Here is a 12,002-nt window from a genome sequence, read left to right as displayed (position 1 = left end):
TAATTTCGAGATTTCCTTTTGCAATTAGGAATAAATAAGAATGACGGCAGTCATTAGTCTTCTCTCCTCTCCCCTTCGACTTATCTCTTCCTTACTCTCTCTCTTAGAACTTTACACTTGGAAACCTAATTCTCTATTGTTCATCCCTTGTAATCGGTATTCTCTACTCTTAATTCCAATTAATTACTTTTGCTTTATTGCTCTTATTCCTTTAATCTCTATTCTTTTTATTCTCTCTTAGATTATTTATTATGTTTAGTTCTTACAGTTTATGTGTTGTTATTGTTTATTCAACAATTATGCATAGCTAATCTCCTTTGCTAGGACATAGCTAATCTGTGTTGTTAATCACTGCATTTAACAGTTCTTGTCTGCTTGAGTCGACGCAATTAGATGATTAATTTTGGTACACCTCGGCCTAGATCGGAAGATTGGAAGGGGTAAGACCTGCAGTGAACATTAGAGCATTCTAATGAGGGCGGAACCTAAGTTAGTAATGTTTTAGGGCGAATAACAGACCAGAAGGACCTTTTTACTACCCTGCAGACCGAATTTGCATTGACCTAAGACCCTAGACTTGACTCCTTGAGAATCATGGTGAACCGATTGTCCTAGCTGTTTCTCTCTACTTTATTTCTCTTTACTTTATTTCTCTTTTAACCTCCGTAGCTTAGAACAAATCTTCAAAACCCCTAAGAAACAGTTACTCAGACGGACTTAGTTTAGCAGACATTTTCGCATCTCCCTGTGGAGATCGACCCTACTTCCACTAGCTTATGTTAGTTGTTTTAGGTATTTCTTTTTGATACTAAACGACGGTATCACTCTTTTCGCGGATCTTTACATCGTCCTTGGAACCGTTCCTCGTTAATGATACTATTCCCTCGACCCAAAGAGCATTAATACTTGGGACGAAGTCACCGTTGAATTTGCTAAGCAATACGCCGAAAACGTCGAAATTCAAGCCAACACCTTCACTCTTGAGGTCCTAACTCAGAATGACAAAGAGGGATTCACCGAATTCCTAACCCGTTGGAGGAGAGTGAGCACCTAGTTGGTCAGTAAGCTGAGTGAATCAACCTTGGTGGAGAAATTAATCAACAACCTCCGTCCGATTTATGCCAACCTAGAAAGGTATCAGAACATCAAAACCTTCCCGGATCTGCAGTTCCTCGGGACCCGTATTGAAGATGACCTACGCAAGGGCGTTCTGGCCAAAACCACGGGTAGAGGCTACTAGGGGTCTACATCAACTGGATCTCGTCCCTACGGTCAAACAAACAAGATTGACGAGGTCAACCTCCTCGAGCCAACTGCAAAGAAAGCGGAACATCCCCAAAAGACATTCACAAACTTGGGATCAACCTACGCTAGCGTTCTGAAAAGTCTCATGGACCAAGGGAAACTGCAACCAATCGGGCCTACTCTGGACCCGCCTGAAACAAGGAGAACCCGCTTTTGGAATCCTAACGCCAATTGCCAATATCACCAAGGCAAAGTCCATGCTACAGAAACTTGATTTAAGCTGAAGCACGCCATCCAGGATACGATCGAGAAAGGAGAACTACCCTTACCTCCGCCGGGAAAACCAAACAACAACAAAAAAAACCCTGGGAATTCACGCCATCTCAAATGACAACCCGACTCTAGATTGCTCTCATCTCATATTGCCTATTGAGGATGTGATCAATGCCATCTTGAGTCGGGATGTTCATATTCAGCGTCGTGACCATGATTGCCATGTTTCAACAAGTTGAAGTAGCCATAGCTAGTCTCTCGGAAAGGATCATCCGACTCAAGGATTATTACCACCGGCTAATGTTCAACCCACCAACACCTACACCACGCCCAAGGGAGGGGCCTCCAATCACCCAAAAATCCCAATTCCAGAAGAGACTACTCCCGCGACCATTCTGGCATGCACCTCACAACATAAACCATAATAATCAACCCCACCATAATCAACTCCATAATAATCAATCTCGCAATAATCAACCTCACAAGATCTTCCCTCACAAAAACTATCCTCGGAGGAATACCACTTCAAGGTACACTCGCGACCCTGAAATAAAAGGTATCTGGGACGTAGAGGATGTCTACATTGTCTCGGGAAAGGTCAAACTAGCCAAAGAGATTGATCACCATACTCGATTTGGACGCCCTTACCAGAACCCAAACAACACAACAAACAATCCGCCAGTAATCAATGACCAAATCGTCCCGGATGTGGGCGTTCAACCCAGAGTTCCTGAGAACTCAATGCTCAAGCAACTCTAGAAGGCCAAGGCCAAAATATCCATCTAGCAGCTAATCGCCACATCCTTCGATCATTGGCAGGATTTGTTTCAAGCCTTGGGGAAATTGACAGTGCCTTCCACCTCCTCGCCCGGAGAAGTGCTAGCTTATATGACCAGAGATGTCGCTGACATGAATAACCCAATCATCTTCTCCGATAAAGATATCTCTCCCTTCGGAGCCAATCACAACTTGGCCATATACATCATCGTGCAATGCTTGAAAAAGAACATACCCATGGTCTTGGTGGATGACGGATCCGCAGTCAACGTCATTTCTCTCAAAACAACTCATAGACTAGGGGTCAAACAAACTGACCTAGTCCCAACCAATCAGGGAGTTCGCGCCTACGACGACACTCGTCGTAAGGTCATAGGCCTCATCAACCTGATCATCGCAATAAGACCCCTGGAAAGACAAGCCAGTTTCGAAGTGGTCCATATCGATGCATCATTTAATATGATTCTAGGGCGCCCCTGTATCCATGATACCAAAGCCGTCACATCAACCCTTCATCAAAAAATCAGGGTCCCCTTCAACGGGAAAACAATCACATTTTATGCACCCCCAATTAAGGCTGTCATGAAAAAGGGGATAACCTCTCAAGCCATTGAACAGGCTGACAGCAAAATGTAGAGATTCCAAGCTGCGAATGCCCTAACCAACAAAGCGGCACCTTTTTGTGATCCGTTCTCGAACCTCAAAGTCAACCACATCTTGATGCGCCAGGGGTACTTCCCGGAAATGCCTCTCAACCCGCTGAAAAGCACCTTACCTCCCCTAAAACAGCCCAAGGTCCCCAACGTCCCTTTCGGGCTAGGCTATGATTCGACCGATAAAGACATCCAATAAAGGGGTCTCATTGTAAGGAAGCGCATGGTCCAGTTAAAACTCGTCGTCAAAAGCTACCAACCAAAACAATATTTATAACTTCACAAACTACTCTTAGTAAAGAGGCAAGTAAAGGTCGAATCCCAAGGGACAGGTATTGATATAGGATTCTCAATTGTAAATAGCTATGTCTTAGGGTGTCACAAATTAGGTTGAGATGAAGTTGGTCTAAACTAAATAACAAGATAAAAGTAAAGTAATGAAAACAAAGCAAGGTAATTAAAAGGAGATGTAAACAATTGATTAAAAGCACTAGGGTGTCATGAGTTCATAGGGGATTCATGGGAGTTGATCATACAAACATGTGCTCAGCTAGATGCAAGCACTTATTGTTGTGATGGGATCGAGTTAGTGTATATCTTACAATGCCTAAGAAGGTTTGGGTCCCGGAGCCGAATCGATTGGATTGTACAACACCTACAAGTCGACTTAATCCTTCCTATTCAACTTTATGCATGGTCTAATGAGGCTCGAGTTGGTTTATATGCTTACAAGCCTCATTGAAGAGATAGGTGATGGATAAAAAAATGCAAGGATTCATAGACTCACATTTCATCAAACATAACATGTGCATAAGTTGAAATCACAACAAGCAAGCAAATTAGTTATGAAAACATATTAGATTAAGCATGAATCATTCCCCATGTTTGTTTCTCCTAATTCCCCATTAACCCTAGCTAAAAGACTACTCACTCATTATAAAGTTCAACATGTTAATAAGGTTGTCAAAGATAATAACAAAGCAAAACATGATGAATAAATGAAAGTGATTAACAATAATTAAACAAGGGCAAAGAGAATTATACCTATGAAGATGATTCCAAATAATAAAGCAAAGAATAATAGAAGTACTTGATGATTGATGGAAGGTTGTCAATCCTCCAAATAAACCCAAAAAATCTTCTAATTACCCAAAATAAAGGAAGAACAATAGAGAAATTAATGAGAGATTAAGATGTGATTAATATTGAGAAATTGTATTACAACTAAATTAAGAGAGTATTAAGATGAGATTAAGAGATGGTTAAGAAGTGATTAAGGGGTTATACTAATATAGGTAGTACAAAGGGGTATTTATACTAAGATTAGGTACAAGGATTAGGGTTACTAAGGGCTTAAATGACTATTAAGTCCCTAAGAAAAGTTGAGGAAATGCTACTCCCGAGGGAAATGAGCGGATCCTCCTTGTTAGTCCCGTCATGATCCGCCCGTCCTGTGCTGTGGCACAGGCTCTTCGGACTTGTGATCTGCTCGGATCCTCTGTGAGACGCTCAGGTTCTGGCTTCTCAAGCCGCTTGTCCTGGGAATGATCCGCTCGGTTTCCTGAACAGAGTGCTTCTCTTCTTTAGCTCCCTAACAATCCGCAAGGATTGTGTTGGGGATGCAAGGATCCTTTCGTCATTGCCCATTTCACTTTATTATCTACTTAGGTCTTTAGTGTTGGTCTTCTCTTTGAGTCTTGGTCATTTGATGCGATCAATTTAGCTCCATTTCGCCTCATAAATGCAAGGTTAGCAATCTTTTCCTACCAAGAAGACAAAACCTCAAAGAATATGCAAAATGGGAAACTAAAGATAGTAAATGACCCAATTATGTGCTATAAAGTATGGGAACGAGGTAAATTCGGGGACTAAATGTGCTCAAATATGAGTCACATCAAACATCCCCAAACCGAACCTTTTCTCGTCTCGAGTAAACAGGTGACTAAAACTAGGACCTTTATTTAAACTAACCTACTAATATAACCGATATGAGACAATTAGCGAGTCTCACTCCGCCCCTTCAACTCATAACAAGACAACCATGAGGTAGTATGCCTTCTTGCAAGGCAAGATGGGGCTTGCCAAAATGGCGATACATCCAAGAATTAAGCACACAAAAGCAAGTAATGGATGCATCTATAAAAATGATTAGCCACTTTCCTCATCTAAGTGGCGGAAATTATTTACAAGGGAAACAATCTAAGGGTACACACTCCGTTATAGATACGGTTTCTTCAAGCTACTAAGCCTAGGAGGATACCAATAAATCACCTCCTAGTTGTGTCAAGTTAGGGTACCTTTGTCCTCAATCGTTAAATGCTTTCGTCAAGAGTAGACTCCTAATGGTGTTAGAAACACTGGAGGATCGCGGAATTCCCTTTCTTGCCTAGACAAGAAGAAGGGTCGTTCCTTCTCCACCATGCATAAACGTTGGTTCAATGGATTAAGGGATCAATGTGTTTTGAGTTTCATATAGGAGTTTGCTTTTGATGTTGTTTCTCCCCCCAATTTCTTGTGGCATTTGATATTTGAGAACAATTTCTTTTTGCCATTTCTCTGATGTTTAGCATTTGATGCTTGACAATTTCAACTTTTGCATTTTTGAACATTTTCAAAGTCACCCTAATTTGTTAGAAGGGTGCTTATATTTGAAGCATATGAGCCTATTTTTGCTCCTCTTTTCTTTGATGCATTTTGCAAACTTTTGATTTTTCATTTCAATGCTTGAACTCAAATTGATGAATTTTTTGTGCCCGTTCCCTTTTGTTGACAAAATGTGGTAGAATGTGGAAGATGGTTGCATGGCTTCAAAGGCCACCTTGGAATAAACGGTAGCAAAGGAGTTATCACACCACAAGGTACTCTTGACTAGGTCTTAATCCATGAGTCAAAGGATACTAGCATGACACATCATAGGGTGTTTTAGAAGCATTCTAGTGAGCAAAGTCTCAAGAAGAAAAAGTATCTACAAGGGCCTTATATACACTTTTCAAGTTTCCCAAGTAGATGTTTTCACAAATTTTTTCTTAAAATGCAACTATATGCCATGTTGCAACTAACATTTATACAACCTAATGCATATGATTCTACCAACTAGTATGTCATATAAGCTAAATGCAACTCCTACAATCACATTGGTTCATACCGCATCAATCAAAATAAAGCCACATAGTCATTAACATAGAGAGGAAAAAGGAGATTGGAAAGATCATACCATGCGGTCTTCATAATCCTCATGTCTCGGATGTGGCGTAATCGATCAATGTGAAAGAAGGTTAAAAAACAAACAAACAAGTATATACAAAATATACAATTCTACATTATAAAGGAATGAACATGTTTTTGGTTTTTCAAATTTTTATGGTTTTTGTTATTGTGAAATAAAAGAACATATTTTTGTATTTTTCAAAAATTTTCAATTTTTATGATTTTTGATTTAAAATTCAAGTTAGAATTTCCTATCCCCACACTAGTATGGACATTGTCCTCAATGGCCAATACGATAGAAAATTATGCAAGCTAAATGAGAATGCATGATTTCTACACTAATATGCAAACTACAAGACATATACACAAGTGATGCATTCCATACTACACTATATGATGCATGATTTTATTGGTTGGAGAGCTAATTTAGATTAACTCCCAATGCTTGTGCTTGAACTTCCCCAAACCAAGTAAGACACTATTTCTAGTGTAAAAGTGGGGAAGTTCATGCACAAAAATGCAATGCATAAAACTAGTTTGTCGTTTTGGATTTTCAAAAGTGGGAACAAAATAAGACACCTCAATGAGACCGAGGTGGGAGTCCTTTGAATGTTGCTAGGACTCAAAACCAATGATCAAGATTAAAAAAAATTTGAAACAATAGACATAAACAAAGCTAGAGGAGGTGTAGGAAACTCACAATGGAATGGGTTATCAACCCCACACTTGTGGCATCCTCCAAAAGCTTGTCAATCCTCAATTATCGCTCATTGCGATATCCTCATCACTATCATTGCTATCATCATCAACTTCCTCATTATCATCATCATCATCATCTACCTCCATGGATCCGGAGGCTTCACCATCTTCATCATCACTTGAACTTTGCACTTCTTCCTCTTTTTCCTCATGGCAAGAGTCATTACCTTCCCCGTCATGAACAACAATCTCCTTCCTCTTAGCAACTTCACTATTTTGGAGTAGTGTCCTCCACAATAAGTGCGTTTACATATTAAATCTCGTGCAAGGAATATAAGGGTCTTATTTTATATATTTGTCAGTTGGTCAACGTTAATCGGTAACGCTTGGCTGATTAGAGTTTGACGTTACTGTCGCGTGACGGCGGTGATCAACTGGTCCCTTTAGGTCACACCTATTGGATGACGCCCAAATTGAATGAATTAATTATTTGTATGAGATACGAGATAATTAATTCCGTGTATTATCTGACTTTTAATTACTCGTGTGAATGTATTATTTGATGACGCGTTACGAACTCGGGATAAGAGGATTTATTATTTAATTATGTGATAATTAATTAATAAATAAAAATTAGAATTTATTAACTAATAGTTAATTAATTAATTTTATACTATATGTGTATAAGTTTTGAGGTGGAGATAATTAGCTATTTAAATTTACAAGAGATTGTGAAATTAGCTAATAAGGGTTTATTCGATACATTTTATATTGATAAAATGGTCCAATAATTACTTAATGGTTAAGCGGTTATTAGTTGTTAATTGTTAAATAATTAAATTAATATTTAGTTATGACAGGTAACTAAATATAAGACTTATAAGCATTTGTGAGGCAAATGTCAAAAATCGAAATGGACCCGGAGGGGACCATTTGGACGGGTTCTTACACCTACTAATACACTCATTGTGAGTGAAAAAAGTAGGCAACACCCACTAGCATTTGTATGTGAATTGTTTACATTTGCATGGCTATAAATACCCAAGTCATTCTGTCATTTCTAAGGTTGAAAATTTGAAGAAAAATTGGTCTTTATGTGCTTGTGGTGGATGGTTCATACACACCATCTATAGACCATATTTTTCTACTTATTTTGTTCATCCTTTTATATTAAAACACATATAAAAGTAGACTAATAATATTATCAAGGTAATAATATTAATTAGTATATCAAATATACATAAAAATAATCAAATAATATCTAGTTAATATTATTTGTAGTAAGCTTTGGGTGAACTCTTGGGTTCATCTTAAAGGAGACCATATTCTTGATGGTTTGGTAATATTGGAGGATCATCCATTCACAATAAGTTCAAGAACTACTTAGGTAGGAGACCTGGTAGTGCCCTTTTTGCCTAACAACCGATGTAAGGAATTTTCGTCTTAAAATCTTTGCATGCATGTAGTTTTAGTCCGTCTTATAAAATTAGTTAGTAATTTTATTATCATAAGATGAGTATTATATGGTATAAAATACTAACAAGTGGTATCAGAGCATAGTTACATACATGCATGTAGTCATAAGACGATTTTATGAATTTATGAGATAAATTAATAAAATTTGATATTTTGTTGTTAAAATTAGTTTTATCACAAAATATGATGTTGCATGTAATTAATCTGCTCTTAAAATGATATGGGTCGAAAATTTGATTTTTGTTATATTTAATCACTTTTTATGACTTAAAATGGCATAAAATTGACTAAAAATGCACTAAAATTAATTAAGAATTAATTAAATTATGTTTCATGTTTATTTTATGCATATTTATTTATAAATAACCACATACATGTTCTATTTATGCAGTGGCGGATCTTGAAGATATTTTTTAGGGGGGCCGAAAAGTAAATAGTTGAATCTTGAATTACTTTAAAAAAGACGACAGTTTATACAGTTTAAAAAGAAGTTTTATAATATAACTTTATATATAAACACATTTCAAAAAAAAAAAAATCACATATCTAAGCTAAAATATTGACAAAGAGGAAAGAAATTAAACTCACAATTTTTATTATAGTAACGACCAGTTCAATAAAAATATACTCGGTACACAAATAAATAAAACGATAGAAATTTTATTAGCAACCAAAAAAAATTGTTAAAAACTATCAAACCGAATTAATACCCTTCAAATTAGTAATGGAAAATGATGACAAATGATCATTTATTTACCATACTATTGTAGATTTGTAGTAGTTATTGGGTGCAACAGTTATATGATGTAACGAACAAAAAACGACCAGTTTATGATAATTAGTGACCATTTTATATTAGTAATTGACCACTTTAAAAAGTGGTGCTTTTATAATACAATTAGTCTCATTATAGACGGATATATCCGTCTAAAGTGAAAGACGGGTCAAATATGCTTAAAGTGGTGATATTTGGCCCGTTTATAACTATAGACGGATATCTCCCGTTTATAATGAGAATTTGTGTTTATAATAACATATATACTTTTTTTTTGTGTAGACCATTCGGCTTAGTCCGAATTTAAGTCAGATAGGATCACTATTAGGGCGCTAAAACTCGCTCTCATGAGTTTCAACACAACAGTAGTCCTAGGGCTCAAACATGAGACGTCTAATTAAGTTAGAACAACCTTTTATCAATTGATCTAAATACCAATTGATGGGTGATTCCTTTATCACCCCCAATCAATTCCAGTTATTATCCAAAAACTTGCTGTATTCAATGTTAGCACTTTAGGTTACGGAGTATTATCTTGATTATCACCCAAAGAAAATAATTATTGTTGATTATGTAATTTTGGGAATGAACGGAGCATTTAATGCAAGTGGAGGTAATATTTCCGTATTATCGATGAGAAGTCCAAAGAGTATGGTCTTGGGACTTTATTAAGGGGGGCCAGCATCTTAAAATATTGAAAGTTTCCAAACATTTCATTTGAGAAATAGCAATTGGGCCATAATCACAGGGGGGGCCTGGCCCCGGCCCAACATAAGGGAAATCCGCCACTGTATTTATGAAAAATAAAAATTTTAAATTAATGTGATTAATTTAGGTAGTTTATTGACTTTTATTTGATAAAAATTGGTAAATAATGGTTATTTTAGAAATAAATATTGATTTAATTTTTGGGACCGAAATTTTTATATTTTTAGCTCCTTGAAATTGTTCCAATATGTACAAAATTTTATTTTACAGTCGTTTCAATTTTTATGATTTGATTTAGAATTAAATCTTAAAAATTGTCATTTTACCGAGAAAAATGTAAAATTGTTTTAAATAAATTTCAAAACCAAAAATTTTCACATGCATGTCATTTTGGTGAAAGACCAGAATTTACAAAACTTTAAAATTTATTTTTCCATGAATACTTTAATTAAATGGAATTTCTCTATAATAATTATGAATTATTATGTCTTTTGGTTAAAAAGTATGTTTTAAAACCCATATTATTTCAAGATAATTAGTGGGAATAATTATTTTGATTTTATACCAGATTAGTATGATAAGTTAATCTTAAAATTATTTTAAGAATGGATTATGGATTTTTTAATGGTAAAAATTCCGTCAAAGAAAACTCAATTGATCGTTGTTGGTAAGTTAGACAATTTGGCATGACATTTTACATAATGCATTTTTATTATTCATATGGATCAATGGTTCATTAGTATTTTAATTATGTAATTTTTCCCTTATATGACCATAGGTAGAAGTTGGTATTTCCCGTAATGTAAGGGAATATCGACTTGTTTTGTAATTAATTGCGATTTCGCAACGCCCAATTTGTAATTGATTAATAGTTTTATTTTTTATTACCAATTGTATAATAGGAAATTGCTATGTAATTTAATTATTAGTATTTAAATGAAGCATCAAAAGACGGAGTTTTCATAAAGACGGTGTTTTCGGAAAGGCGTTCCGAAATCCTAAAGAAGGAGGCCATATTGTTGAAGACTCAAGGGACCAAGGAGTTGGTTTCCGAAGTGTAATATTTTTTTTAGTTAATTAGGTTAACTGATGGCCATATTTGGACTTGATTGTTTTAAATTTTTATGCATCCATGCCAAATCGCCACTACATGTTTTATTTTTGTTGTTATCGATTTAATTGTCTAGCATTCACCAATTTTGTTCATTTAAAAGTGATAGAAAATTATGTTGGAGTTAGTGTCCTCCACAATAGTGAGTTTACATAATAAATCTCATTAAAGGAATATCATCAGATATTTAATTATTTGATCCTCGTCAGTTGATTAACGTAAATCGATAACAGGTGGCTAACTAGAGTTTGACGTTATTGTCGTGAGACGGCGGTGATCAACTGACCCCTTTCGTTCACACCTATAGGAACGAACCCAATTGATAACTAATTAATTGTATGAGATACAATTTATTTAGTCCCTTGATTTGTAGACTAAAAGATTAGTCGATTATTTTTAGAGAGATTTTGAGTTGTGAACTCGAGGAGCGGCAGTTATTATTTAATTACGCGATAATTAAATAATAAATTTTATGAGACGGGTTTTAGTCAATTAATTGTTAATTCACTGAAATTGTACTAATTGATTAATGTGATTAATATTAGTACGTAAAATAATATGTGTAGCGGTACACGTATATTTACGGAGTGATTTGGACGAAATTAATCGAGAAATATTTAAACATAAAAGGATGTTTAAATAAAATTTACACGTATTTGTGCGAGAAATATAAGAACCAAAATGGACCCGTAAATGGGACATTGGACCGTGTAAATGGAGTGTAGTGGATGATTATAATCATTTCACTTTGCTTATTTTTCTTCCATAACATGTCATGTGATCATTATGTATGTCATAATGTATTAGACAAAAAAAAAAAGGAAAAACACTCCCTCACTCCACCTCACTCCACCCGCCACTTTCCCCTCCTATATACTCCATCTTATATTCATTTCTACACTTACTTCACTTATGTTTTTTGCATGTGGAAAAATTGGTACATCTCTCTAATCTAATAATAAAATTTACTAAGTTGTTAGTAAAATAAAATAAATACTAAAAGTGTTAGTATCATTTATATTATCAAGGGTAGATTTCACAAATATCTAGTTAGTATTTGTTAGATTATTTTTGGGTT

This window comes from Silene latifolia, chromosome 7, assembly GCF_048544455.1.
Source record: "Silene latifolia isolate original U9 population chromosome 7, ASM4854445v1, whole genome shotgun sequence".
In the NCBI taxonomy this organism is placed as follows: domain Eukaryota; kingdom Viridiplantae; phylum Streptophyta; class Magnoliopsida; order Caryophyllales; family Caryophyllaceae; genus Silene; species Silene latifolia.
This window is presented reverse-complemented; position numbering follows the sequence as displayed.